Source organism: Dipodomys spectabilis, unplaced genomic scaffold, assembly GCF_019054845.1.
Source record: "Dipodomys spectabilis isolate Male_0828 unplaced genomic scaffold, ASM1905484v1 ptg000204l, whole genome shotgun sequence".
Classification (NCBI taxonomy): Eukaryota; Metazoa; Chordata; class Mammalia; order Rodentia; family Heteromyidae; genus Dipodomys; species Dipodomys spectabilis.
In genome coordinates this window covers 939,809-967,377 of record NW_024870881.1, presented here as the reverse complement: position 1 = coordinate 967,377, position 27,569 = coordinate 939,809, and the positions used below count along the sequence as shown (strand labels likewise).

General features: G+C 42.0%; 1 pseudogene; it reads right to left on the bottom strand.

The window, feature by feature from the left end:
* Nucleotides 1-1,355: 1,355 nt before the first annotated feature.
* Nucleotides 1,356-27,569, bottom strand: LOC122122120 (annotated as a pseudogene).

Below are 27,569 nucleotides of genomic sequence, written 5' to 3'. Positions count from 1 at the left end.
TGAGGGGCATCTGGGTTGGTTCCATATCTTAGCTATGGTAAATAATGCTGCAATAAACATAGTTGTGCTGGTAGCTTTAGTATGGTCTTGCTTGTGATCATTTGGGTAAATGCCCAGAAGTGGGATTGCTGGGTCATAGGGGAGCTCTATGTGGAGTCTTTTGAGGAATCTTCATACTAATTTCCAAAGTGGTTGAACGAGTTTACACTCCCACCAACAATGCAGTAAGGTTCCCTTCTGTCCACATCCCTTCCAGCATCTGTTGTTATTAGAGTTCTTGATTATAGCATTCTAACTGGGGTGAGGTGGTATCTCAGTGTTGTTTTGATTTGCATTTCTTTTATGGCTAGGGAGGTTGAGCATTTCTTCATGTGGCCATCCTTCTTTCCTCTTCAGAGAAGTTTCTCTGAAAGTCTTTAGCCCACTTATTTATTGGGCAGTTGTTTCTTGGAGGATTTGTTGTTGGGGGATTTAATTTTTTGAGTTCCAAGTATATTTTAGATATGAGACCCTTGTTTGTTGTATGGCTAGTGAAGCTCTTCTCCCCATCCCAACTGAATTTTTTCAGTGAGATATTTTTATTCCGTTCCTTAGGGATTCTCCCTGTTTTTCCCACTGTGTCCTAACCAAAACTCAGAATAGCCAGGTACCAGTGAGTCATGGAGGCTAAGGTTGGGAGGTTTGTGATTTGAGATCAGCCCTAGCAGAAAAGTTCACAAAATAAATTTTGATTACATTGGAAGTGGCGCTATGGCTCAAGTGGGCTAGCACTAGCCTTGAGCTGAAGAGCTGAAAGACAGCACCCAGGCCCAGAGTTCAAGCCCCATGACAAATGGGAGAAACACAACGAACGAATAAATTTTGATTATATAACTTTACAACTAATGGTTAAATTAACTTTAATCTTCTAATGTACTAAGTTGTACAGACATCAGAGTGTTGAGTGATAGGAAATGTCAACTGATTAGAATACTCAGGACTTTAAACTAGGTACACTTCCTTGTAGGTCTCCTCTCCCCAAATTAAAAATCCCAACAGGTGCTGGTGGATTACACCTGCAATCCAAGCTACTCAGGAGACTGAGATATGAGGATCTCTGTTTGAAGCCAGCCCCTAGTCTCCAATTCACTACCAAAAAGTCAGAAGTGGAACTGCGGCTCAAGTGGTAGAATGCTCATTCAGAGAAAAAAAGAAGCTAAGGGACAGCACTCAGGCCCTGAGTTCAAGCCCCAGTTCTGGCACACCGGCTCGCACACATGCACACATGCGCACACACATCAACCTCTCTGGACATTAATGACTTCCTTTACTGACTGGCAGATGGACCATGTTCCCCGGCTCACTGGCCCCCTAGTTTAGAAGGTTTTTAGCTTCCCGCTAAACTTTCTTGAAGCTGGGAACAAGGCCAGGAGATACGGATGCAGCTTGGCCACACTGCCCTTATCCCTCCAGCGGTGTCCACGCTGAGCGTTCAGCACTTGTAGAAGGTGATCCTTGGCTTGTCTGCAGAGCGGGTCTGAGGCTGCGTGAAGTAAGCACCGGGATGTTCGCGTTTGGGACACGGCTTTGCGGAGGAGTCAGCGTCCTCCTAAGCAGCTGCTCCTTGGAGGACACCATCCACTTCTTTCAGCTTTGGAAACTTCCGGGTGTTACCCTGCAGGTAACAGTGCGCATGCAGGGACAAGCTTGCAGGCGAAGCTGTTCCTCCTCCACTATCAGCCCGTCCCTGCAGCCAGGGCAGAAAAGCAGCAGCACTCCAGCTCGGCAGGCCGCCGGGTTGAGGACTGTGTGGGGACAGGGCCAGAGTGGCAGCCCAGGAGCAAGCAAACCCGGGGCCCCGCTGTCCACCCCCCTCCCCCGTGCTCCCCTCCCCCCAATATACACACCATCAACCTACAGCCTCCAGCCATTCTGCAGATGAGGAGGCAGCTGGGAGAGGCCACGGCCTCACGGAGTCTACTTCACCTCTCTTGCTCCTGGGTTTCCCCTCTGTCTTGGCATGGACTATCCTACACCACGCACCAGCTTTTAGAGGGGACTGTGGAGCACTTAGGGGCAGAGGCAGTCTCTGATGAACGGATGAGGGCTTCCAAAATGACTTTGCTCTTCCCCAGGAAACGTCGCTTTGATTCTTGAAGTGGCTCATCTCATTAATCCAATTGCATCATGGGAGCAGACACGTGCTGACATGCCAGAGCTAAAAGAGACATCGGAGGTCCTGTGGCTTTGCTTGTTGATTTACAAACAGAGGCTGGGGAGCTCATATGACAACTGCATAGTGGGATGCTGGCATGACCTGCTCCCCTTCCTAGCCCAGGAGTGATTTTAAGCTGGTTGGTGATGACTTTTGTTTAGAGGTAGACACTTTCAGAGATGGGGCTAGTTGGAAGCAGTCATGAAGGTCATATCCTTAGTGGTGATAGATTGCCTTTGCCTTTCCCCCTCCACTTCCTGGCTGCCACGAGGTGAGCAGTTTCTGGCACTCCCTACCAATACCATGATGTTCTACTTAGCCTTGTATCCAAAGCCATGGTCCAGCCAACCTTGACTAAAGCTTCTGAAAGTGAGCCAGAATAAATCCTTTCTTTGTTTAAATTGTTTGTCCCAGGAGCAGAAAATCTGACGAGCACATACCTTTTATTGTATGTGTGTCAGCCAGTTCCAGGACTTGAACTCATGGTTTCTAGTCTTACTTGGTTTGTGGTGCAAGTGAGTGGTACTCTACCACTCAAACCATACTTCCAGACCAGGTTTTTACTGATTATTTTGGAGATAGAGTCTTTCAGACTTTTCTGCCCAGGGTTGAACACTCACTGATCTCAGTCCCTGAATAATGAGGATTATAGGCATGAGCCACCAGTGTCAGGCCTGACTCACAAGTACCTTTTTAAATCGATTTTTTTTTATTGTAAAGATACTATACAGAGGGTTACAGTTACATGAGTAAGGTAATGAGTACACTTCCTCTTGAACATTGTTACCCCCCTCCATTGTTTTCCCCCTACCATCCCCTCCCTCCCTCCCTTCCCCGAGGTTCTTTTTTTTTTTTTTATTGTGATTAAGTGATTACATAATTTCAAAGTCACAAGTTCATTCTAACTTTCCTGGAGCAAATTGTCTATCACAGTCTGTAATATATAACAGTGTTCACATGTTATATACCATATTTGTGATCAGCAGCATGGGGATATTTAGTAGTGGTTCAACCAGATGAGCGGGAGTTCTTTGTTTCTTAAGTCCTGTTAGTTTTGTCGTATCACTTAACCTTTTGGATTTAGCATCCACTTATCAGGGAGACCATGTACCGTTTGTCTCTTCGTTCTTGGCTTACCTCGCTCAACATGATTCCTTCTAGCTCCATCCATTTCCCTGCAAATGCCATTATTTTGTCATTTCTAATGGCTGCATAATATTCCATTGTGTATAGATACCACAATTTTTGGATCCATTCATCTGTGGTGGGCATCTAGGTTGTTTCCATATCCTAGCTATTGCGAACAGTGCTGCAATAAACATGGAGGTGCACGTGTTTAAATCGATTTTTAAGACTGGTGTGTGTTCGATGGGTGCTGGTGGCTTATATCTGCAATCCTAGCTACTTAAGAGGCTGAGATCTGAGGATTCTACCAGCCCAGGTAGAAAAGCCTATGAGACTCATTTCCAATTAACTATCCAAAAAGCCAGAAGTGGCAGTATTGCTCAAGAGGTAGAGCTCCAGCCTTGAGCAGAAAAGGTTAAGTGAGAATGCAAGATCCTGATTTCAAGTCCCAGGACTGTAAAATAAAACAGAAAATTGATTTTCAAGCCTTCTGATTGTGTAAGAAGCCAGATGTGGGGGTATAGCCAAATTGTTCTGTTTTTCAACACAGCAAGTGGATCGGTTAGCATTTTTAGGAAAAGCAGACCTCATTATGGATTTTTGTTTCCTTTCTGTAAAAATTATCATTGCTTTCTAATCAAAAAAGAAGAAGAAGGGTTTGGCTGGAAATCTTTGTTCTTCTGATCACTATTGGATTTGGGAAGATTTACTGTTCTTGGAAAAAGCACATTGATTCAGTGAAGGGAAAAAAAATCAACATTATTAATTATTTTAAGGCAGAAAACATTTGAACCATGAAAAATCTTTAATTCCCGGGTCTTAATCTTCCTCTTTTTGTTTCTGATGGCGAAATAGCTTGTTCTGGAGCATTAGGCTTCTGTGCCCTTGGAATGTCTGTAATTAATGAATAATTGATGTCGGGTGAAGAGAAGCGCAGAGGAGAGGCAGGAGTTCATCCCGTACTGGGCTCCCTGAGGCCGCTCATATAACCAGAAGGCTTAATAATGAGGGCCTAGAGTTGGGGGGCAGAGGCTCAGCATGGTAGGCCCATGTGACTGATTTCTATTTTTTAAAAAAATTTTTGTCTGTTGTAGGTCTTGAACTCAGGGTCTGGGTGATGTCCCTGAGCTCTGTTTCTCAAGTCTATCTGTCTACCACTTTGAGCCACAGCTCCACTTCCAGTTTTCTGGTGGTTAATTGGAGATAAGAGTCTCAGGGACTTTCCTGCCCCGGCTGGCTATGAACCAGCCTTCTAAGAAGTTAGGATTAGAGGCTTGAGCCACCAGCACCTGACTGAGACTGACTTCTTTATCATAGGGTCTCTTGCATATAGATCTGAGGAGATTTCATACATTCTAGCCATCCTTCTTTGTACTGAAGCATTTTATTACTTAAACCAGAGAGAGAGAGAGAGAGAAAGAGAAAGAGAGAGAGAGAGATAGACAGACAGAGACAGAGAGACAGAGAGACAGAGACACACAGAGAGAAACACACACACACACACACACACACACACACACACACACACACACACACACACACACACAGAGGAGGCTTTATTTGGGCCCAGAAAAATTAGCATGCAACTGAGAAATAGATTTTCAACACAAGCAGGATTCATTAGATTTTTTTCTTTGGATACTTGGGACACATTCACTTCAGTTTCAGTAAATGAGGATTTTTTTTTTTACATGAGTTATGTGATATTTGCTGAAGGTTGTAATTTTGGCAGATGCTAAATAGAAACAGTATTCTTGTGGGTTTTTTTTTTTTTTCCATCTTTCCTGCCTTCTCTTACCCATTATTTTTTTATTTGGACAGAATTCTCAAATTGTTTGCCAAAGACAGTGGCACCATGAGCTTCTTCAGATAAAAGATTGCCAGAAGCACCACTAGCTCTTTGCGTCTCTCCACAGAGACAGTAGCTTCTCAGAGGGCAGAATGCCCTCTAAGAGAACTGGATTCCAGGTGAGCTTTCCTGTCTCTAACAAGCTACTACTTTATACAGTGGAAGGCAAGCGTTTCTCAATACAGAAATGGCTATATTACACTATTAAACATTCTACTCCTCAGTGGGGTGTAGGGAGCTCCTGTAATCCTAGTTACTAAGGAGGCTGAGGTTCAGAGGATCACAGTTCAAAGCCAGCCCAGGTTGAAAAGCCTGATATATCCCATGTTCAAGTAACCCAGCAAAAATCAGTGCTGCAGGAATGGCTCAAGTAGTAGAGCACCAGCCGTGTGCAGGCAACGTGAGTTTGAGGCCCTGAATTCAAATGCTGGTAGAGCCAAAAAAATAATAATGCTCACTAGAAATGTTATGCAAGTATAAGTAACAAGAAAGTAAAAGAAAAAACTAGCCAGGCGCCAGTGGCTCATGCCTGTAATCTTAGCTACTTAGGGGGCTGGATCTGAGGATTGTGGTTCAAAGCCAGTCCCAGCAGGAAAGTCCATGAGATTCGTGTGTGTGTGTGTGTGTGTGTGTGTGTGTGTGTATGTGTGTGTGTGTGTGTGTGTGTGTGTTTTGGTGTCAGTCTTGAGGCTTAAACTCAGGACCTGGGCACTGTCCCTGAGCTTCTTTGGCTTAAGGATAGCACTCTACCATTTGAGCCACAGCACCACTTCCGGCTTTTTCTGTGTGTGTGGTACTGAGGAATCGAACCCAGGACTTCATGTGTGCTAGGCGAGCATTTTACTACTGAGCCACATTCCCAGCCCTATGAGACTCTTATCTCCAATACAACCAGCAGAAAACTGGAAGTGGCACTGTGGACCCTGAGTTCAAGCCCCATGATCGACCAAAAAAACAAAAAAACCCCCAAAATACTAAACAGTTTGTATCCTAAATCTCCCCATCTACACACAGTGGTCAGCAAGCTTTTGCTGGAAAGGTACACACTACTATTTTAGCCTCTGCAAACCAGATAGATGCTCTGTGTCACAGCAACTGAACTCTGCAGCATGAAAGCAGTGATGAACAGCATTTAAACAAAACAGGCACATCTATGTTTTAATAAAACTTTATATGGTCCATAGGCTGCAGTTTGCCAGCCCTTGAGCTGAAGTAACCTTCAGTATGTGAGGTGCACATTTCCAAAATTTAAGACACTTTCCTCTTCATAGGAGGGGGAAAATAATTTTATATAAATTAAGGCACTTCTCTAAAATGAAAACTATATTTAGAAATACTTTAAATTCAGTTTCACTTGAATTGAACAGAAGAAAACGAGCAGAAAGGAGAAGGGGGAAATGCTGAAACTTAGACTGGATTTCTTGCTCTCACGAGCACAGCTCCTCAAATTCTTGGAGATGAAGGGAATAAAGATGATAGAAAGACTGGGATCTCATTTGCTTTTGTAGATTCCAGTTTTCAATTCTGGATGGGGCAGTTGACTTCCTACTGTGACAAATGAGGGAATATGCATTCTTCCATTCCATTTCTCCTTCCTCTAAATTCTTATTACTCATGTAATTATATTTAAATTGTCAAGGCTGAATGTATTCATGTGCGTAGAATACATATATGTAAACACATACATATATACACACATATAGACACACATATAATATATACATTATATATATGTATGCATGTATTTGCCAGTACTGGCATTTGAACTCAGAGCCTCAGAACTTACTCAACACTTAACTCAAGTGCTCTACCACTTGAATCATGCCTCCAGCCCAGCTTTTTGCTGGATAATTGGAGAGGGAGTCTTACAGACTGGCTTTGAACTGTGATCTTCTGGATCTCAGTCTCTTCAGTAGCTAAGATTGCCAGCCTGAGCCACTGGTGCCTTGCTACGTGTTTATATCCTCTCCCCTAGCCACAATTACCTGATCTCTCTTTTGGTCTTGGCTGCTTAAATACATGAACTGATGTCCACCTTGAATTCTTTTTTTTTATTAAGGCTTCTCCACTCTATATTTTTGGAATTCAGCTCTATTTTAGTGCCTAGCCCCCTCTGTCCACTCCTGGGTGAAGGGGATCGAACCTATGACAAGCACACAATTACTGAGCTACATATTCAGTGACTTTTTGCCAATGGGTGTTTTAATTCCTTGAGTTTCCTCTTAACTTCATTCATGACATAGCTCTCTAGTAAAAAAATTCCTGACAGGTGTGTCATTTTAAAACCACAGCTTCTCTGTGGATTTGTTGATTCATTTTACTTTGTGTCAAAGACTCACTCTTCCCATCCCTCCATGATGTTTGGGCTGCTCCATTCTTCTGTCTTTTCGTTATATTCATGTTAGAGATCTTACTTGGCTGTGTGCCTCTGAACTGGAGGTGGCTCTCGTGTGGAGGCATTCTCTGATTGCACCCTGTTGTTGGCGGTCTTTGGGCAGTGTTTTTGAGATGTCTGAGCACAGCTTCATTTCCATCATTTCCCATCAGGCATTAGTGGCTCATGAATGCAATCCTAGCTGCTCAGGAGGCTGAGATCTGAGGATCATGATTTGAAGCCAGCCCAGACAGGAAAGACTATGAGATTCTTATATCTAACTAAAAAAGCTGGAAATGGAGCTGTGGCTCAGGTGCTAAAGGGCCAGCTTTGAGCAAAAAAGCTAAGGGACAGTGCCCAGGCCCAATACTAGCACACATACAAAATAAACAGTATTATGTCTCTCTAGACACCTCCCAACTTCTTTCTCCTTGATGGAATTCAATACACAGGTTTCTTGGTATCTATGGGAGCTTTGTTTCAGGACCTATGAGGATACCAAAAACTATGACCTTTAACTCCTTCATGAAAAATGGTACAATAGTTCCATAGTACCTCCTCACATCTTCTAAATTATTACTAGTTGCTTTTTTCCCCCCAATACCAAATATAGTACAAATGTACTCTGAATAGTATAGTATACTGTTTTGTTTAAGGAACAGGGCTGGGAAGGTAGCTCAGTGGTAGAGTGCTTGACTTGCATGTATGAGGCCCTGGGTTCGATTCCTCAGCACTGCATAAATAGAAAAGGCTGGAAGTGGTATTGTGGCTCAAGTGGTAGAGTGCTAGCCTTGAGCTGAAGAGCTGAGGAACAGTGCCCAGGCCCAGAGTTCAAGTCCCATGAATGACAAAAAAAAAAAAAAAAAGGAGCAATGGCAATTAAGAATTATGCAACTTTACAAGTTGTTACAAGTTGTCATGTCGAAAAAACGAGCTTTACAATGTTGGTGGGGGGGGGGAGAGGGGGAAGGATTGGGTGGGGGGGGGAGGGGAGGCTGGGAAGGGATGTGAAGGGTAAACAAAGGAGGAGGCTGCAATGCTTGATAAGAAATGTACGCATTATCCTGCCCATGTAATTGTAACCCCTCTGTACAGTATGTTCACAAAAAATAAATAAAATAAAATGAAAAAAAAAAGAATTATGCAACTTATTTTCTAGCTCTTTCTCAGCTTTTTCCTTCTCTTCTCTTTCCTAGCTCCCTTCTCTTTTCTAGCTCTCTGCTCTTTTCTAGCTCTTTCTCAGCGCTTTCCTTCTCTTTCCCAGCTCTCTTCTCTTTCCCAGCTCACTCTTTCCCAGCTCTCTCTCTTTCCCAGCTCTCTTTCCCAGGCCTTTCCCCACTGCGTGGAGGGCCAAGATGGCCTGGTGCCAGCCAGAATGATGAATAAACCTACTCCTTACCTTAAAAAAAATTATGCAACTGTGGTAACTACTCAGCATAGAACCTATAGTTTGTTGTGGAATCCCAGGATGCATGCTCTACAGATACAGAGGACTCACTGGAAATTCTTGAGATTGTGTCATCATATGGATTATGTATGTTAGTTTGCACCTGCTGTTGTTTGGATCTTAAATGTTTCCCAAGTCTCAGCTGCTTTGTTACTAACTAGTGGCCCTGTTAAGAGCTGATATGACCTTTAAGAGGTGGGACTTTGTTTTATGTGTATATAATCAATCCCACCTATCAGGAGGCTGAGATCTGAGGATCATGGTGGCCAGGAAAGTCTATGAGACTCTTAACTCCAAGTAACCACCCAAAACCCCAAGTGTAACTGTGGCTCAAGTGGTAAGAGTGTTAGCCTTGAGTACAAAAAGCTCAGGGACACTGCTCAGGGTCCTGAATTGAAGCCCTAGGACTAATACACACACACACACACACACACACACACACACACACACACACACACACACACATCTTTTTTCTTCTATTTCAAGTTTTACTATTCCACATATTTTTTTATAAAGAAAAAAATTATTTTCCCTTCGTTCCTGTAGAATTCTTTCAGTTGTTTTCGTTATAGTTTTCCTTAACTTTGCTATGACAAACTGAATACTGTATTCTATTTTACCTTTTTTTGTTGTTAGTATTTTGGTTTTAGTTTTTTGCTCCTTCATCTCACCAGTCCTCATTATTTCTGTAATGATCGTGTTTTCATTCCAGTTTTGTTTCTGTGATCTTTCCAGATTTTCTACTCCATTTTATATTCATTTTGACTTAGGAGTAGAGTTTACATTAAATTCATATCTTTCTCTCTCTTGCTCTCCTTCCTTCCTTCCTTCCTCCCTCCCTCCCTCCTTCTTTCTTTTTTCTCTTTCTTCCTTCCTTCCTCCCTCCCTCTCTCTTTCCTTGTTCCCTCCCTCCCTCCTTTCTTTCTTCTTTCTTTCTTTCTTTCTCTTTCTTTCTTTCTTTCTTTCTTTCTTTCTTTCTTTCTTTCTTTCTTTCTTTCTTTCTTTCTTTCTTTCTTTCTTTCTTTCTTTCTTTCTTTCTTTCTTTCTTTCTTCCTTTCTTTCCTTCTTTCCCCTCCCTCCCTCCCTCCCTTCGTTCCTTCCTTTCTTCCTCTCCCTCCACTCTCTTTCTTGTCTGAGATCAGGACTGGAACTCAATATCCAGTGCTTTTGTTCACTGGCTGAGACTACCACCTGAACCATGCCTCAGGCTTTTCTTAAATTCTTTTGTAACAAGAAGTACTCAAAAAATTATTCTTCTATTCCTTAGATGATAGTTTCTTCTCAACTCTTTTCTTTTCCTTCTCTCTTCTTTCCTTTTCCCTTACCCTCTTTCTTCCTCTATCCATCCACCCTCCCCTCCCCTGTTGCTGTAGCATTGACTTAGCTGCCATGCCATTTCTTCATGTATGAAGAACTCCTCCCGAAGGTGGGAGACATTGGTACCCTGAAGTAATTGGATGAAGGAAGGTTCTAGGCTCTAGTAACTCCATCTTGAGACTCAAACAGCTTTCCCATTTTAGGTCCATAGTACTCTGAGAGTTGGATGTTCATGCTCTTTCTCTGACATGAATTTCCTTTCATTTAATTTATTTTACTTAAAAAATATCCTTAGTACTTGTATAAAGTATTTTAATTCAACATGTCAATTTATGAGTACAGTGCAACTTTTGTGCCAGAACTCGGGCTTGGTCTCAGGGCCTCGTACTCTGGCTTGGTTTTTTCACTGAAGACTGCCATTGCATCACTTGAGCCATAGCTCCAATTCCAGTTTCTTACTTGTTAACTGGAGATAGGAGTCTCAAGACTTTTCTGCCCAGGCTGGCTTTGAACAGTGATTCTCAGGGCTCAGTCTCTGAGGCTAAATACCTGACCGCATAGGATAGTGTGTCAACAAAATGCCTGAGAAAAATCAAGGTAAGGGAGGGAATCTTTACATTGGCCCAAGCTTTCCACACTTGGGCAGCTGCACTGAGGAGAACACTTCAGTAAATAAGCTTTTGAGGGGGACATTTGCGGTCTAGCCATTACAGAGTGCTGCTTAGCTCTGAATGTATGTGCCTTTCCAAATGCTCATGTTGAAACTTGATCCTCCAATATTCTAATATGATACAATTAGGAGGCAGTGGGGAGGGAGGTGATTAGGTCCTAAGTGCAGGGCCCCTTACAAATGGATTCTCATTCTTTTAAAAGAGATCCCTAGCTGGGTGCTGGTAACTCACACCTATAATCCTAGCTACTTAAGAGGCTGAGATCTGAGGATTGTGGTTTGAAGCCAGCTGGAGCAAGAAAGTCTGTGAGACTTTGATCTTCAATTAACCATAAAAAAAAGTGGGAAGTGAAGGTGTGGCTCAAGTGGTAGAGTGCCAACCTGGAGCAAAAACCTAGGGGAATTTAAAACCCAGTACCAGGACACACACAAATACACACACACACACACACACACACACACACACACACACACACACACACACACACACACACACACACAGGGAGACGGGGCCCTGGCAGACACATACACACAGAGACAGAGAGACACAGAGAGACAGAGACACACACAGAGACCAGACAGAGACAGAGAGACAGGCAGAGACACAGAGAGAGAGAGACAAAAGAAAGAAGAGAGAGGGAGGAAAAGCCAAGAGAGCCAGTTTGTCCTTTCTACTAGGGTAGGACAAAATTCCAGCTGTGAACCAGGAAGAGAGGCCTCCTTAGACTGTGCTGAGTCTCTATGATAATTAGTGTGGCCATCTAAGAGGTATCTCAGACAAGTGCTTAAATCTGCCTGGAAGAGTCAGAAAGACCTTGGAGGAAGACAGCCTTTGTGTGACCCCCTAAGAAGGTGGTGTTAGAGTCAGCGGAGCCTGCAGGAGTTATGGACCGGGTGGGAGAGGAAGCAGGCATCCAGATTCATTTGAACGGCTCTATGCTGGAGGCCAAAGCCATTTTCTTCCTTTGCAATCCCGCTGCCACTTTAAAATTATTTCACCATTTTAAATGTGTGAAATCTACATGTTGCCAAATCCTCCTGTCTCAGGATTTTAAGATCCAAACACAACCCTCCCAAATGCAATTTCTAAGATTTACATATCCCAGAGGAAAGTGACCCTGCCTGTCTTGCCTGCTCCAAACACTGATCCAGGATTTTCCTTTTCCTGAGTGTAAGTACTCGCTAGAGTACTTGCATGCAGGTTCAAGGAAAGCAAGGGACACAGCTTCGTCTATATATCCAGAAAAACTCTCTTTTCTGAGGTCTTTGCCTGCTGCCATGTTTCTGGAGCTCAGTCTTCTGCAGACCTTCTTAATCTCTCTTTCTCTCTTCTTTCCTTTCTCTCTTCCCTTCCCTTCCTCCCTCCTTTCCCTCTTTTCCCCTTCCCCTTCTCTCTTCTTTCTTCCTCTCCTTTCCCCTTCCCCTCCCCCCTCTTCATTCCCCTCCCCTTTACCTTCTCCCTTTTTTCTTGGTTCCCCTTTTCCCTCTTCCCTCCCCTCCCCTCCCCTTCCCTCCCCTTCTCTCCTCTCCTCTCCTCTCCCCTCCTCTCCCCTCCCCTCCCTTACCCTCCCCTTCCCTCCCCTTCTCTCCCCTCCTCTCCTCTCCTCTCCTCTCCCTTCCCCTCCTCTCCCCTCCTCTCCCCTTCTCTCCTCTCCCCTCCCCTCCCCTCCCCTTCCCTCCCCCGCCTTCCCTTCCCTTCCCTTCCCTTCCTTTCCTTTCCCTTCCCTTCCCTTCCCTTCCCTTCCCTTCCCTTCTCTTCTCTTCTCTGCCCTTCCCTTCCCTTCTTTCCCCTCCCTTCTACACTCTCCTTTTCCTTTTTCCTTCCTTCCTCTCCTCCTCCTTCCCCTTCTCTGGATGGGAAAGGCTCACTGTGTAGTCCAAACTGGCCTTAAACTTTGGAAGCTTTCACTTCCACCTCTTGAGTAGCTGGGGATTAGAGATGTGTTCCACAGTGTCAAATTTTAATGTAATAACTCCTCATTCCTTTTCTTCGGTGAGTTGTGATTATACTTAAACTACTTCCCTCCCCCTCCGTTTGAGTGTCTAGGGGAAATGAGCCAAATTAAATTTCAGTTTTCCTTTTGGAAATTAATTTTTTTTCTCCCTGTGGATTTCCACAGGATTGTTTTCCTCAATTAAGCAAATTTTGCCTGCTGCTTCCAGTCTGTAGAGTTGCCCATCTCCACCAGGTTTGAGCCCCCTGAGATTGAGGAGCATGGTACATTCATGTTTATATAACAAAGTGCAATGTTTCATTCATAGTAATGACTCAAAGAAATCATTCTCTGTGGATTGCTGTAAGCTCAGGGCTTTGCAAATGTTGGATTGCATTTCATCTCTGCATGGTGTCTTTTCAGCCCCAAGGAAGTTAGATTGACTTCTGTTTGTTTGTTTGTTTATTTATCCTTTGAGTCAGGTTCTCACCAAATAGTGTAAGCTGTCATGGAATTCACTATGTAGGCAGCCTGGTCTCAACATTGGGATCCTCCTGACTCAGCCACCTGAGTGCTTGGATTAGAGGGGTATGTTACCACACACAGCATTGATTTGATTCTTGAGTTGTTCCTAGTTGAGAATCTTGCCATCAGTGATAAACAAGGTGAGGTGAATGCTGCATGGCAGTCACTACTGTGCTTGTTGGGCATTGAGATTCTTTTTGTGAGTAGTGTCTACCATCAGTGCAGAAGAATCTCTCTTATTCATCCAGTGAGGGCAGGCCTGAAAAGGTCAAAGAACTCCCCTAGGGAAGGATTTCCACAAAGCAACGGAGGGCCATCGGAGGTGCGGACACTCCTTTCTGCGGGTCACTGAAAGGTTGGTTGTAGGACATTTGCTCCTGCCTTTCTTTCTGTTTCTCTGTGATCTATCAATCTATCTGTCTTTCTGTCTATGTGCTAATACACCTTTGAGCAGAAAAGCTAAAGGACAATACCTAGGCCCCGAGTTCAAGCTCCAATACCAGAAGAGAGGTGTATATGTGTGTGGGGGGAATGGAAATTAATGATACAGAGACCATCATTATTAATTCAAGATGGGTAAAAACATTTTTTATTGACTGCAGTATTGCTATTTGGCTTGCTGTTATCTATTTCCAAATTAAAAAAAAAACATATTAAAGATCCATGCAGACCTTATTCTCTCAACTTGTATTTCTCAGAATGTCTTATGAATGTAGAGCTGGGAATTCTACCAGGAAGAATTTTTGGAACCCCTGTCGTCTAGATTTGGGCAGGATTCCACTGTGTGTACCAGCAGAGCATTCAGTCCATCATTGTGTATGTGCTACAGCATGTCTAATGGGACATGGGAAAAGATTTATGGTTCAATTATTAATGTGTTAGCGTTATAGATACATTTAACAAAACTCATTTCCTTTCAGTAAAAGGCACTAGCCTTTTCTAAACGAAACACATCAACTTTAGGAGTTTAAGTAGATTTCTTCAGTAGTCATACAATGTTGATTCTCACAGTATCTCCCATTAGTTTCTCCTCTCCCGAATGGTTTTTGTTTGGTTTTCTAGTCGAATAAAAAGAGGAAAAACAGAATATTTTTCTTTTGTGCCAGTACTAGAGCTTAAACTCAGGACCTGGGCACTGTCTTTAATATTTTTGGTTCTACCACTTAGGCCACACAAGGACTCTTCTGCCTAGGCTGGCTTAGATCTCAGCCTCCTGGGTAGCCAGGATTACAAGGCACTCAGCAGAATAATTTCCTTGAGCTTTTATTTTGAAAATGGCGGTTACATTAGAAGTGTCACATATTGGCTGAAGTTTATTACCAAGACTTTAGTTTTTGTAGTTGGAATGGGTAGGCTTTAGGCACAGGTGGGGTCTAATAAAATCTGCAAGCCACTTTGTAAAATGTCTGGGTTTCTGTTTGGGTACAAGGGTTTATTGTTTCAAAAGTCTGAGTACTTTTTGTAAACTTTAACTCTGGTTAAAAATTTAAGAGAGCCACTAGTGATGTCTTTAGCACAAACTTAAGTTGTAGTAGTTCTATAAAACAATCATGGATATGCTATTAAAAGTATGTGAATAGACTTGGTGGACTCCCTTTGCAGAAAGCCTTCTCAGGGGTGGGCTGTCTAGATTCTGGCTGTGATGGTCAGTTAAATATTATTTGGGAACAAGGAAATTTGGACCCTCCCTTTTTTTTAAAAGTTAGGAGTAAAGTCCTTGGGACATTTTCTGGGCTATAAATGGCAATTGAGCATAATGCAATAATATACCTAAGACATCACCGTGGGCTCTTTAGTTTATATGAGATGTTTATGGTGAGGGTGCAAGTTTTATGAGGTTGTTTTATTGGTAAAAGTCAAAGACATCAATAGTCCAGGCCATGTAAGAGGTTATATGAAATGTAGAGAAATACATCTAGGTTTATGGAGCAAAAATAATCCCCTATTTGAACCTAGATCTTGTTATTTAGCAGCTTTACAACTGAAGACAAATTACCTAAATTGTGTGTTACCTCCTACTTTTATAAAATGGGACTCATAATAGCGTCTGTGTGGTCCTTGGTTTCTGTGGGTATATGGTTTCAAGCCATGGCCACTAAGGAAACAGCACATGTTCATGAGGCACAGTTTAGCACTCTAATGCCAGTGCTCGATTCATTTTTTCCCATCTTGCTGTTCAGCTTCTGCTAAAGACAGGCCACTTTCTAACAAATCTTAATATTTTACTTTATTAAAATTTAAATATACTCACTTTTATGTTGCTCTGTTTTGGGCACCATTAGCTTTTTGGGAGGCACACTTCTACAAAATTAAGGCCAGGGACACATTTGGCAGATTACAGAAGGATCTAAACACAACTAATTGTAACTTGGGACTGGCTATCAACTCCTATCAACTGAGCTGTGTGATGTAGGTGTGGCAACTTTGAAATTTCTTCTTCTTCTTCTTCTTCTTCTTCTCCTCCTCCTCCTCCTCCTCCTCCTCCTCCTCCTCTTCTTTTCCTTCTTCTTTCTTCTTCTTGGACTGTGCTCAGTCAAAATGATGTGTGATAAACTCACAAACAAAGCAGGCTTACTGGCTCAACCCTGGAGCATTATAAGTCTAGGAAAATCTTAGCAGATGAGCAGAATAGCTCAATAGCTATGTACATATGACCATATAAGATGATGCTAAGCGAAATGAACTCTAAGACATGGACACAAGGGGTTTTTCTTTGTTGCTGTTGTTTTAAATGTATTATATGATTTATTGTTTCTTTTGAATGGTCTTCCCCCTATGGTATATCTCCTGTTGTCACTGTATTTGAATTTGGTACCCTGGTATTGAATATACATTTATCTGAATTAGGGAAGGGAAGGGGAACAACAGAATGGTGAGACAAAGGACAAAGTGGGAACCAGTGCAACAGTGATATTCTCAAGACAAGATGTTGGAAATGATCTGTACATATTGGGGGTGGGGGTGGAGGAAAGGGAAAGTAGGAGGAAAATAAGGGAAGTGGTAACAAGTTTGACAAGAAATGTACTTGTTACCTTACTTATGTAACTGTAACCTCTCTGTACAGCACCTTGACAATAAAAAAAGAATTTGAATCCTGGTCTTGAACAAAATATAAAAACAACAAACGGCAACCAAATTAGCAAAGTCTGTGTAATTTCTCATGTGTCAATTACATGTGAATTGCAGAAAAGAATGGGAAGACATGTTATTGAATGTAATCATTTTGTGGCTGCATAATAAGTTATGATCACATGTTGTCTGATGATGGGATACTTACTGAGGAGTTTACATGATTTTGTTGTCTCAGATGACTTTGATATCACTAAGCAATGTAATTTTCTTATTCCCTTTGTTACTGGGGATTGAACCTAGGGCTTTATACATGCTAGCTAAATGCTCTATTACTTGAGCTACAACCCCAGCCCCTATCTCAACCCCCTTTTTGTGATGGTCCTAGGGCTTGAACTCAGGGCCTGGGCATTGTCCCTGAAGTTTCTGCCCAAGGCTAGGGCTCTATCACTTGAGCCACAGCTTCACTTCTATTTTTTGTCTGTTCCTTGGAGATAATACCCTCATAGACTCTTTTTGCCTTGGCTGATTTTGAACCATGACCCTCAGCTCTCAGCCTCCTGAGTAACTAAGATTATAGGCAGGATCCACTGGCATGCAGAAAGCTTCAAAGTCTTGATCTTGCTGCTTCCATTCACCATGCAATAGAATCTTAGAGAACCATCGTCATACAGACAAGATGATGTTGACTGAAACATTGTTAGTTGGTGCTTGACTGTGTTTAGTGACTGGATTAAAAGAATACACACTTATTGTACCAAAGTTTCATTTTTTATTTATTTATTTTTATTTTTTTTTATTGTGAGCATACCGTAAGTTTTTTGTGGGCCAAGAGTCCAGATGGCTGGAAGGATTCTCAGAAAGCTATAGTCAGGATGATGACTGGGGTTGCATACTCCTTGGAGGCTTGGGGGTCTCTTTGAAGCAATCCTGGTTGCTGTCAGAGTTCAGTTCCTTTGGTTGTTGGACTAAGACACCCACAGATTCCTGACATGTAGCCTGTTCCGTAAGTTCCTCTCACATCTTGCACCTTGCTACTTTAAGCCAACTACGGAGGAAAAGATGTCTCTGATATGAAGGAGGTCTCCTTCTCTCTTAAAAAAAATTATTGTCAAGGTAAGGTACAGAAGGGTTACAGTTACATAAGTAAGGTAGTGATTATATTTCTTGTCTAACTTGTAACCCTTTCCCTCATTTTTCTCCTTCTTTCCTTCCCCCCACACCTCCCCCGCCAAAGTTGTGCAGATCATTTCCAACATATTAAGTAACTTCACCTGCCTAACTCAGGCCCATGCAAGATTGTCACTCTTTCCTTTTCCTTTTTTCTTTTCTTTTTTCTTTTTTTTTTTTTTGACAGGGTTTTGATGTCTATCCCAGGCTGTCTTCAAACACAATCACACATTACTGCCTAAGTGTTAGGATTACAGGTTTGTATCATGATGCCCAACTTCTGGTTAAAAGAAAAGAAAAATTACTGATTTAGGTCTGTTATGCCTGCAAAAGGCTTTTACTCTTTCTGTGTTCTGTTGGTGAGAAGTCAGAGGTTCCTTATGTACTAAAGTGCAGAGATTTTACAAAGATGAGTCTAATACCCAGAATTCTTCCCTATTACTTGTTCAGCCAAAAGGTTTGGTGGTAAATGTTTTGGATATTGTGGGCCTAGCAGCAACTAGTGGATCATAGTCTTTATTTTAGCCAGAAGACCATGCTGCCAAGGCACAAAAGAGTCACAGGCATTATGTAAGTGAATGGGCCACCTGGCATTGAAGTCACAAGATGCTTCTTCACTTCCTTAGGAGGTTCTGGTAATTGAATCTAGGGACTCCCGCTTGCTGGGCAGGTTTTATTTATTATTATTAATTATTACTTTAAGCTATGCCTCCAGTGTCACTGGTTATTTTAGAGGTAGTATCTTGCTTTATGCCAGAATTGACATGGAATGTGATCTTCCTACTTGTGTTCCTCTATGTCTTTTGGGGATGACAGTTGTGCCCTACCATGCCCAGCCACTGGTTGAGATGGAGTCTCAAGAAGTTCTTTTTTGTCTTGGTGGCCTGGAAACTCAATCCTCTGATTTCTACCTCCTAAATAGCTAAGACTAATAGGCTTAAGCTACCCTACCCAGCCAAATTTACATTTTCTAATTTGTACTAATTTCTAATAATACTCATTTTTAGGGCTGGAGTGTATTTGGTGGTCTTTGAAATAGAAACCAGTGTCTGCCTGGGTCTTTGCACTCTAAGGAATTTTTAAAATAAAATATTATCAACAGAATCGATATTAATTTCCTCTCTTCACTTTTCATGTGTACATTATACTTACGGACATTAAGAATACAGCCTATAGTTGGCTTGTTAATTGCTTAATGGGGCAAAGCCATTTGGAGTTTGGGAAAGAGTGATTCTTGCTGACCTAAGAGACCTACATTTTTAGCTGGGGCCCCTAGGTAAGTTGAATTCATCTGACTTTTAAAGAGGTCAGGGCAGCTAGTGCTCAGAGAACATGAGTGCAATGTAGGAGAAAGTGTCTAATTGGATCTATCCTAGAGAAAACGCCAATGTTCAGGAAAGAAAGAGACAGCAAAACCCCAAAAAGCAGATTGAGATCTAAAAGAATCTTAATTTATAGATTGAAATTTCAGGTTACATTATCATCTGGATAAAGAAAGTTCATCAAGATGAACCTCTTCCCAGATCTGTAAAATTAAAGCTAAACTGGAATGAAATATTCATATACACTAGATGTAAGATCCATTTGTCCTGGCCTGCTCCCATTTTCTGGGAGGCAATCTGAAATTATAGGTATTATAGAACTCTTCTCAATTATAATAAAACAGTATGTTCACAAAGCGTGTGTGTGTGTGTGTGTGTGTGTGTGTGTGTGTGTGTGTGTGTGTGTGCTCGCACTGAGGCTTGAACTCATGTCCTCACAAACTTGCTTGGTTTTTTCGCTCAAGGCTGAGCCACATCTCCACTTTCAACTTTTTGCTTGTTAATTGGAGATAAAAGTTTCCCATATTTGTTTGCCCAGGCTGGCTTTGAACTGCAATACTCAGATCTCCACCTCCTGACTATTTAAGATTTCAGGCAAGAGCCACCAGCACTTTGCCAAAAATGTTAGAGATGTGCTAAATTGAATGAATCTCTGCTCATATCATTATTTCTTTCAGTTAAGAATAAAGAGCCTTGTGGAACTGCAACCTGACAAAAGTAATAATATGACATGCTTGTAAAAGGGGGCTGGTAAGGAGAGGAAGAGGACTATAGATAGTAGGACAAATATCAGCAAAGCACATTACAGAGATGCACGCAGAGAGGGTAATGCACTAAAACTTTTTAAAAGGAGGAGGAGAAAAAGGGGAGGAGCTAAGAAAGGGTATGCAGGTGATAATTAGATCAAAGTACATTCTATGCATTTATTTAAATACTATAATGAGGTGCCTTTGCAAATTAATTTATTCTTTTTTTTTTTTTTTTTTTGGGTCCGGTCGTGGGGCCTGAACTCTGGGCCTGGGTGCTGTCCCTCAGCTCTTTAGCTCAAGGCTAGCACTCTACCACTTGAGCCATAGCTCCACTTCCGGCTTTTTTCTTTTTGCTTATGTGGTGCTGGGGAATCAAACCCAGGGCCTCAGGCATGCAAGGCAAGCGCTTTACCACTGAGCCACCTTCCCAGCCCCCTGCAAATTAATTTATTGTAATGAAATGCAAACCAAAAATGGAAAGAAGAAATTTGTTTCCTATTTTGAGTACTTCAGGTATTGCTTTTGAGCATACTCATGGGGTTTTTGGATAAAATTCTCTTCTAGTGTTGTTAGTTCAACCCCCTTAGAATGATGGACTATAAGGAGTGCTTGCTTCTCCAGCAAAACAATCAGAACTCATTCTTACTAAGACCTTACTGATTTATTTTTCTGGGTGCTAGGACTTGAACTCAGGGCTTCATGCTTTTATACTTAGCCTTTTTTGCTCAAGGCTGGTACTCTACCACTGGAGCTGTACCTTTACTTTCAACATTTTGTTGGAGAAAAGAGTCTTATGGAGTTTTCTGCACAGGTTGGTTTTTAACCATGATCCTCAGATTGCAGCCTCTGAGTATCTAGGATTATAGACATGAGCCAATAATGCCCAGCTCCCTATTCGATTTTTGCTTCCCTACATACTTCTGGATTTGTTGATGAATTCCTGACTTGGTCAACTTCCCCTTGGTTAAGAGTAACAGACCTACAATAAGAATGAGTTACTGGAAAGGATCCTAGAATTGTGGATTCCAGCTCCAGATTCCAAGGAGGGAAAGTTGCCTGATCCAGCTTGGGCCAGGTTTCCATGCCCTGAGCCTCGTGACTGTGGCTGGGAGGCAGAGTCATGTGGTCCTAGCATAGTTGTGTGGTTTCCATGTGAGAGAGTTGTTGAAAGAGCAGAGACAGGCAAGGGTGGTGAAGCACTTCCAAAGTTATGCACGTTAACACTCAAGTGTTTGCTCATGCCAGCAATTCACACTCCCTTTCCACAGCAGGTATCAGACTGATGCTCTACCACTTGAGCCAAACCTCCACTTCCAGCTTTTTGTTGGTTATAGATCAGAGTCTTTCAGATTTGTCTGTCTGATCTGGCTTCCAACTGCAGTCCTCATATCTCAGTCTTTGGAGTTGCTAGGGCTACAGGCATGAGCCACCAATGCTGGGCTGTTTTATTGCTTCTTGAAGAGAGGTTGGGATGGGTCCTGAGATAGTGGAGCTTCCAGGTTTCTTCTTTGTTTCTTCACTGCAGGAATGTTTATCACAATGCCTGGGGAAGTGCTTGGAGCACATGGTCAATCGCAGGCTAAACCTACTTTTTGATTTGGGAAAGCATTTTTTTTCTTTTTAAAAATCTGTGCCTGTCTTTATCTGAAAATATTTTTCTGTCTTAAATTTTAAGCTTGACATGGAATGGTGTTATTTGCACTTATATATGAATTTAATTTGTGTGCTCAGAATGTAAAAATGTCTTCAATTGTATGATGGACCATTGTGGCCCTAGCAAAACACCAACAGGTTATATTGAATCCAGAAACCTTGGTTTCAGCGATTGTCAGAGCACATTTTTCATTTCTAGGTAAGCTTGATGCTGACAATGACATTGCTAGGACTTTAAATAATTCATACTTGTTGGAAGTAGAAGTATGACTACTATTACTCAAGAGAATGGCAGGTGACTAGGAGCTGGTGTCACACTTGTAATCTTAGCTGCTCAGTAGGCTGAGATCTGAGGATGGAGGGTCAAAGTGAGTTGAGGCAGACAAATCTGAGGTATTCTTATCTCTAATTAACCAGCAAAAAGCCAAAAGTGGAAGTATAACTCAAATGTAGAGTGCCAGTCCTGAGTGAAAAACCTAATCAAGGGCATGAGGCCCTGATTTCAGGTCATAAAGCCAGCATGTACACACACACATACCACAAAGAAAAAATTCATACCTGTTTTTAATTTTTTTTGACCTTGTAAAAGAACATCTGGGGAGTAGTACTAGGGCTTGAACTCAGGGCCTTGTGATCTCATGAGGAATATGAAATCCGCATTTTAAAACCCTGCATTGACATGCACAGTTAAAAAGCTTTCTAAAACTCTTATTTTCTACTTTAGATCTTAAAATGGAGATGAAGTTTCCATTGTTTTTCACTTTTTTTTGTCTAGGAGGCAAACTCCGTGGTTCATGTTCTTGAGCTCCATGGCATTGCTTCACTTTGGCCCACTTAATCAGTGCCTCTGGCTGGCCAGGCATCATCTAGAAGCCGAAGTGAGTAAGACATGCCTGGTTATAAAAGATGTGTGTGGGAGTTGAGGATGCTCTTAGTTTGTTCAGGTCACCACAATAAAATGCCATAATCTGAGTATCTTAGAGACTATAGAGATAGATGCCTTTCTTATAATTCGAGACTGGGAGGTCCATGATAAAGTGCCAGCAGATTTGGTGTGTGGTGGCAGGGGAGAGCTGCTCCCTATTTCTCAGATGGTGCCTTTTTGTTGTGCCTTGTGTCTGTAGCCAGCATCTCCTTTGTAAAGGATGATGGTTTTAGTGACCTAATCAGATCCTAATCACCTTGCAGGTCTGGCTTTCAACATATGAGGTTTTTTATTTTTGTCAGTCATGGGGCTTGAACTCAGGGCTTGGGCACTGCTCCTGAGCTCTTTTGCTCAAGGCTAGCATTCTAATACATAGGGCCACAGCTCCACTCCAGGTTGGCTTCAAACTGAGATCCTCAGATCTCAGCCTCCTGAGTAGTTAGGATTACAAGTGAGCCACTGGTATCTGGCTAACATATGAGGTTTTTGAGACATAAACCTTCAGATTGTAGCAAGGTGTAGGTATACAATTGCCCTCTGCTATGAGAAGTACTACAAAGCAGAACACTGAGGCTGAGGTAGTGACATAAGGTCCACTTGGAAGGATAGACCTGAGCGCATGTGATAACATCTCTTCTGGTAGCCTTCTCAGCTCCCATATCCCTAGTTGGGGTTCCCAACCTCCCTTCTTAATCTCCTGATGGAAATTGTCTTCTGTGACTTGGTGCTAAGAGGCCTTGCTGATAGGAAAACCCCACTGGGCAGAGGAGGGGAGGTTTTGCTGTCCATGGTACTGACTGGGAAGGCCCAAGACCCAAGCTCCTACTACATTTCTCAATGACCTTGAATTTGACTTTGTAGACAGGTGAGGCAGATTATTCAGGCTCAGTTCACTTGGAGTCAACTGAGTAGACAAAGGAAAACAAATACTTCATAACATACCACAACACCTCCTCTAAACTTAGAGCAAGTCTGTCAGGTGCTTGTCAGAGATGTGATGAATCCCTAATAGTATGGTTCTGTGTCTGATCTTTCCTGGTTCAAAGATCACAAAGCCAATTCTAGTCAGAAGTTTAAGGGGCAGTATCTACTTTTGTGAGGGTAAAACTATGGGGGAAGAATGAGAGCCGGGTGGGTTTCTGAGTTCTGAGCTAATCATTGTAATGAATCTGGCCAAGCTCCAAGTCTTTGTACTCAGAGAAAAACAAATAGCAGCAGTGAAGACAAGAGAATATCAAAGGCAATTTATAGTCAGGTTTCTTTGTTGTTGTTGTTATTATTATCTTGTTTGGTGCTGGTATTAGAGCTTTCAGGGCCTAACCAAGTCTTTTAGCTTTATCACTCAAGGCTGGCACTCTACTACTTGAGCCACAGCTTCACTTCCAGTTTTCTGATCATTAATTGGAGATAAGAGTCTCATGGACATTCTGCTTGAGCTGGCTTTGACCTACAATCCTCAGATCTCAGCCTCCTGAGTAGCTAAGATTACAGTAAAAGCCATCAACACCAGCTTAAATGTTTTTGAATCCATGTTCATTTTCTTGGTGCTGAGGGGTGAATCAGCTATTCTTGTGAAGGTAAACCCAAAAGGAACTCCATAGAGCTGAGCTGCCTAGGGAAAGGTCACATGTGAGAGTTGTGCATGTGCATGTGTATGAGTGTCTGTGTGTATGTGTGCATACATGTGTACAGTAGGATGGCTTGCAAATCTGTGAAAGTGGCTGATAACCATGACTTTTTCCTTGACCAAACTAGTTAGACTCTTCCCAAACCTCATCTCACATTGGGCCTTTGTCTGGCCCATTAAAAATGGCACTTAGTACAAATGACTTTCCCCTACCCTTCCAGGATAAGAGACCTGAATGAACACTAGCATAGTTTCTAAAGGTGCAAGTCTTTCCTGCTAGGATGACACCACATCCTTGTTAGATACCTGTTTGAGAAAACTCAGTACTGCCTGGAGAATTTACTGATCATTGTTCCAATTTAAGCCTTGAGAAAGGCAGACAGCTGAACCCTAAGAGTTGTGACTTGACAAAGCTTATCATTGTAAGTTCTTTCTCTGGTTCCCACTCCCTTTGTTTCATTGGTTGTGGGGCTTGAACTCAGGGCCTGGGTGCTGTCCCTGAGCTCTTTCTGCTCAAGGCCAGAGCTCTACTATTTGAGCTCCACTTTTGATTTTCTGGTGGTTAGCTGGAGGTAAGAGTCTCACAGACTCTCTTGCCAGGACTGACTTTGGTCCTTAAATCAAAGGATTACAGTCATGGTGAGCCACCAGTGTCCAATTATGACAATCTTTCTTGAATTTATGGATTTCTATCAGGTAATGAAGAATCCGGTAATTGAAGTTGCCTGTGAATGGGATTTAACTCTTACATTCCCTATTCATAATAAAAAGCAGAAAAGGCACCAGTGGCTCATGCCATAATCTTAACTACTCAGGAGGCTACAATCTGAGCATCAGGTTTCCTGCCAGCCTGGAAAGGAAACCCTGTGAGACTCTTATCGCCAATGAACTTCCAAAAAAAGCCAGAGTGGAGCTGTGGCTCAAGTGGTAGAGTACCAGCCTTGAGCAAAAAACCTCAGGGACAGTGCCTAGGCCCTGAGTTCAAGCCCCAGGATGGGCATTATATACAAATACAATGTGCTTACAAACATGCAGCTTTCTAAATTCACTGATTGAATCTATCCGAGCAAGCATTTGATTCTAATATTGATTGTATACTTTTTTTTGTTAGCATTTTGACAGTTTTCATCTGTTTTCTCAACATAGTTTATTTGTTTTGGCTTAAATGAGTTTCATTCTTTGAAAATACCATTTACATGATAAATATATTGAATAATTCTTTTGGGTGAGTCTGTTGTTAAACTCTGCATGAGCTATTACTTTTCTATTCAACAGTTTAACAAATATTGAATGTAGGGCACTGTGCCAGGCTCTGCTTGGGGACTTAAAGGCAGACACCACTTTAGTTTATGGGTAAGCTTGAGCATGAATAATTTATTTCTCATTCTTGTTTTGGATATTTTCAGTTGTTGCTTTTTTAATGTATTGTTGGGAATAAACATACCTGTACATGCACAAAATTCAAAAGGTACAAAAAGGCAACAGTGGAGGTAGATCAAATCTGATCTCTTTATCGCCAAATGCTCAGCAAATGGAGGGCTCCTATCCTTTTAATGTAATCCTTGTATTAAAGACTCCTGTGTATATGTGCTTACCTTTAAATAAATAACAATAGCACCATACAGGTTTTTTTTGTGTGTGTGTGTGCCAGTCTTGGGGCTTGAACTCAGGGCCTAGGAACTGTCCTTGAGCTTTTTGGCTCAAGGGTAGCACTGTGAGCCACAGATCCACTTCCAGCTTTTTGATGGTTAATTGGACTTTCCTGCTGAGGCTGGCTTTGTATTGCATCCTCAGATTTCACTCTCAGGAATAGCAAGGATCATATCCTTCAGCCACTGGTGCCTAGCAAACTCTATGTTATGCCTTGTTAACTTATTTTTAACTTAAGATATCTTCAAGATTTTTATATAGCTGAACATGTGGAGATAGTCTTGATCTTTTTAACTATTATAAAATATTTTGATGTATGAAGATGTTAACTGATGAAAATTAGGTTATTATGAAGCTTAAAAAAACTTCTCTAATTTCAAGACTCAGAAGGCCTGAAATCTTTTATTCTAATCTTCATACAGCCTAAATCACAAGCTGAGCTACCATCCAGCAGGATGTGTATTGTTTGCTGTAGGACAGTTGCCTTTTTTCACATGGTAAAAACAGGATTGCAGATCTACTGAACCCAGCAACTTTCATGACCAAATGTCCAAAAGCAGTGGTGGAAATTTACTTTGGAAGAGAAATGAGGATGGCAGAGACTACCATAATTCCTGACTTTTATTCAAGGTGTTATCAACAATTTGTTACTTTAGAATTTGCCTACTTTAGGCAAAAAGTTGGAAAAGAAAAAAGCTCCATAAAAGGAATTGTGCTTGAGTTGTAACAGTATTTTCTACAGAAACAGTATTTTGGTTAATTTGGACATGACTGTAGCTCTGCAGCTTTTACTTACCCACAAAGTCATATTGGCTTTGTATATAGGACTGAAATAAATAGTAGGGAACTTGTTTTCAATCACTGATTCTGATTCTACTAGATGAATCTCTCTTCTTTCCTTCCCTGAGTTAGTAAAACTACAATACCCAATTGTTTAAAAGCCTGAACATCTTCCTCCTTGTCCTTCCCTCCAACTCTATTTTAAAGATGTATCTCTTCAACACAGTGTGCTATTTTGGCTCAACATAATGAAGGTTTAATTTGCTGCCATGCGGAAGGAGGCAATAAGCTTTCCAATTTACAGACAAGAGTCTGTAAAATAGTTCCACAAAATCCACAGGTGTGGAGAAAGTCTGCAAAGTTTGCCTCAAAACACACACTCTGAGACTGGGAAATTGGCTCAGTGGTAGAGTGCTTGCCTGGCATGCATGAGGCCTTGTGTTTGATTCCTCAGCACCTCATAAGCAAAAAACAAACAAACAAACAAACCCCACCCTGAAGCCAGTGCCAGCATTTACCTATCGAATGTCACACCTGTTTGTCCTCTGGCATGGGATTTATAAAGACTGACCATTGTTAGAAAGGGCAACTGTTAAGGAATTCAGCTAATTCTGCAGAAACAGCTCATGCTCTGATGGCCATAGTCTTTGCTTTCAGCCTTACTTACTACAGAAAACCCCAGAAACACCCAAAGCTACCCTGTCCTTCACCAACAGAACTTGCCATTGGCTGCCTCCAAGCCATCTCCTGCCATCTGGAGTTGATTGTGCTGTTTCTCTATCTTTGTAAAAATGTTTCACTTACTTTGTGTAGAAAATCGCAAGTGGGAGAGAGGCATCCTATCTTCTACCCGCATAGTGTCCGTCCCAAACTGGTCAGTGCACTGCTTTATGGTGGTCAAGACATTCAAGAGCAGCTGGTGCCACTGCTTCTGGGTGAAAGTCAGACAGCACAGGGGAGATAGGATCATGGGCCAGGACAGATTTTAAGGCAGACTTTAGCAGTCCATTCTTAAGGTAGTTCAGTCTGTTCCAGGTAGAAACCCAAATGATTCAACACTGAGAGAGAGGGATAAGAATGCTTCTCTCATCCAGCAAGGGGTTCCCAAAGCTTTTGGCATTATCAAGAAGGATTAGCATACTATTGCCTTCATTATCTGGAAAGCTCTCATAGGGATGACTGTCCGCAT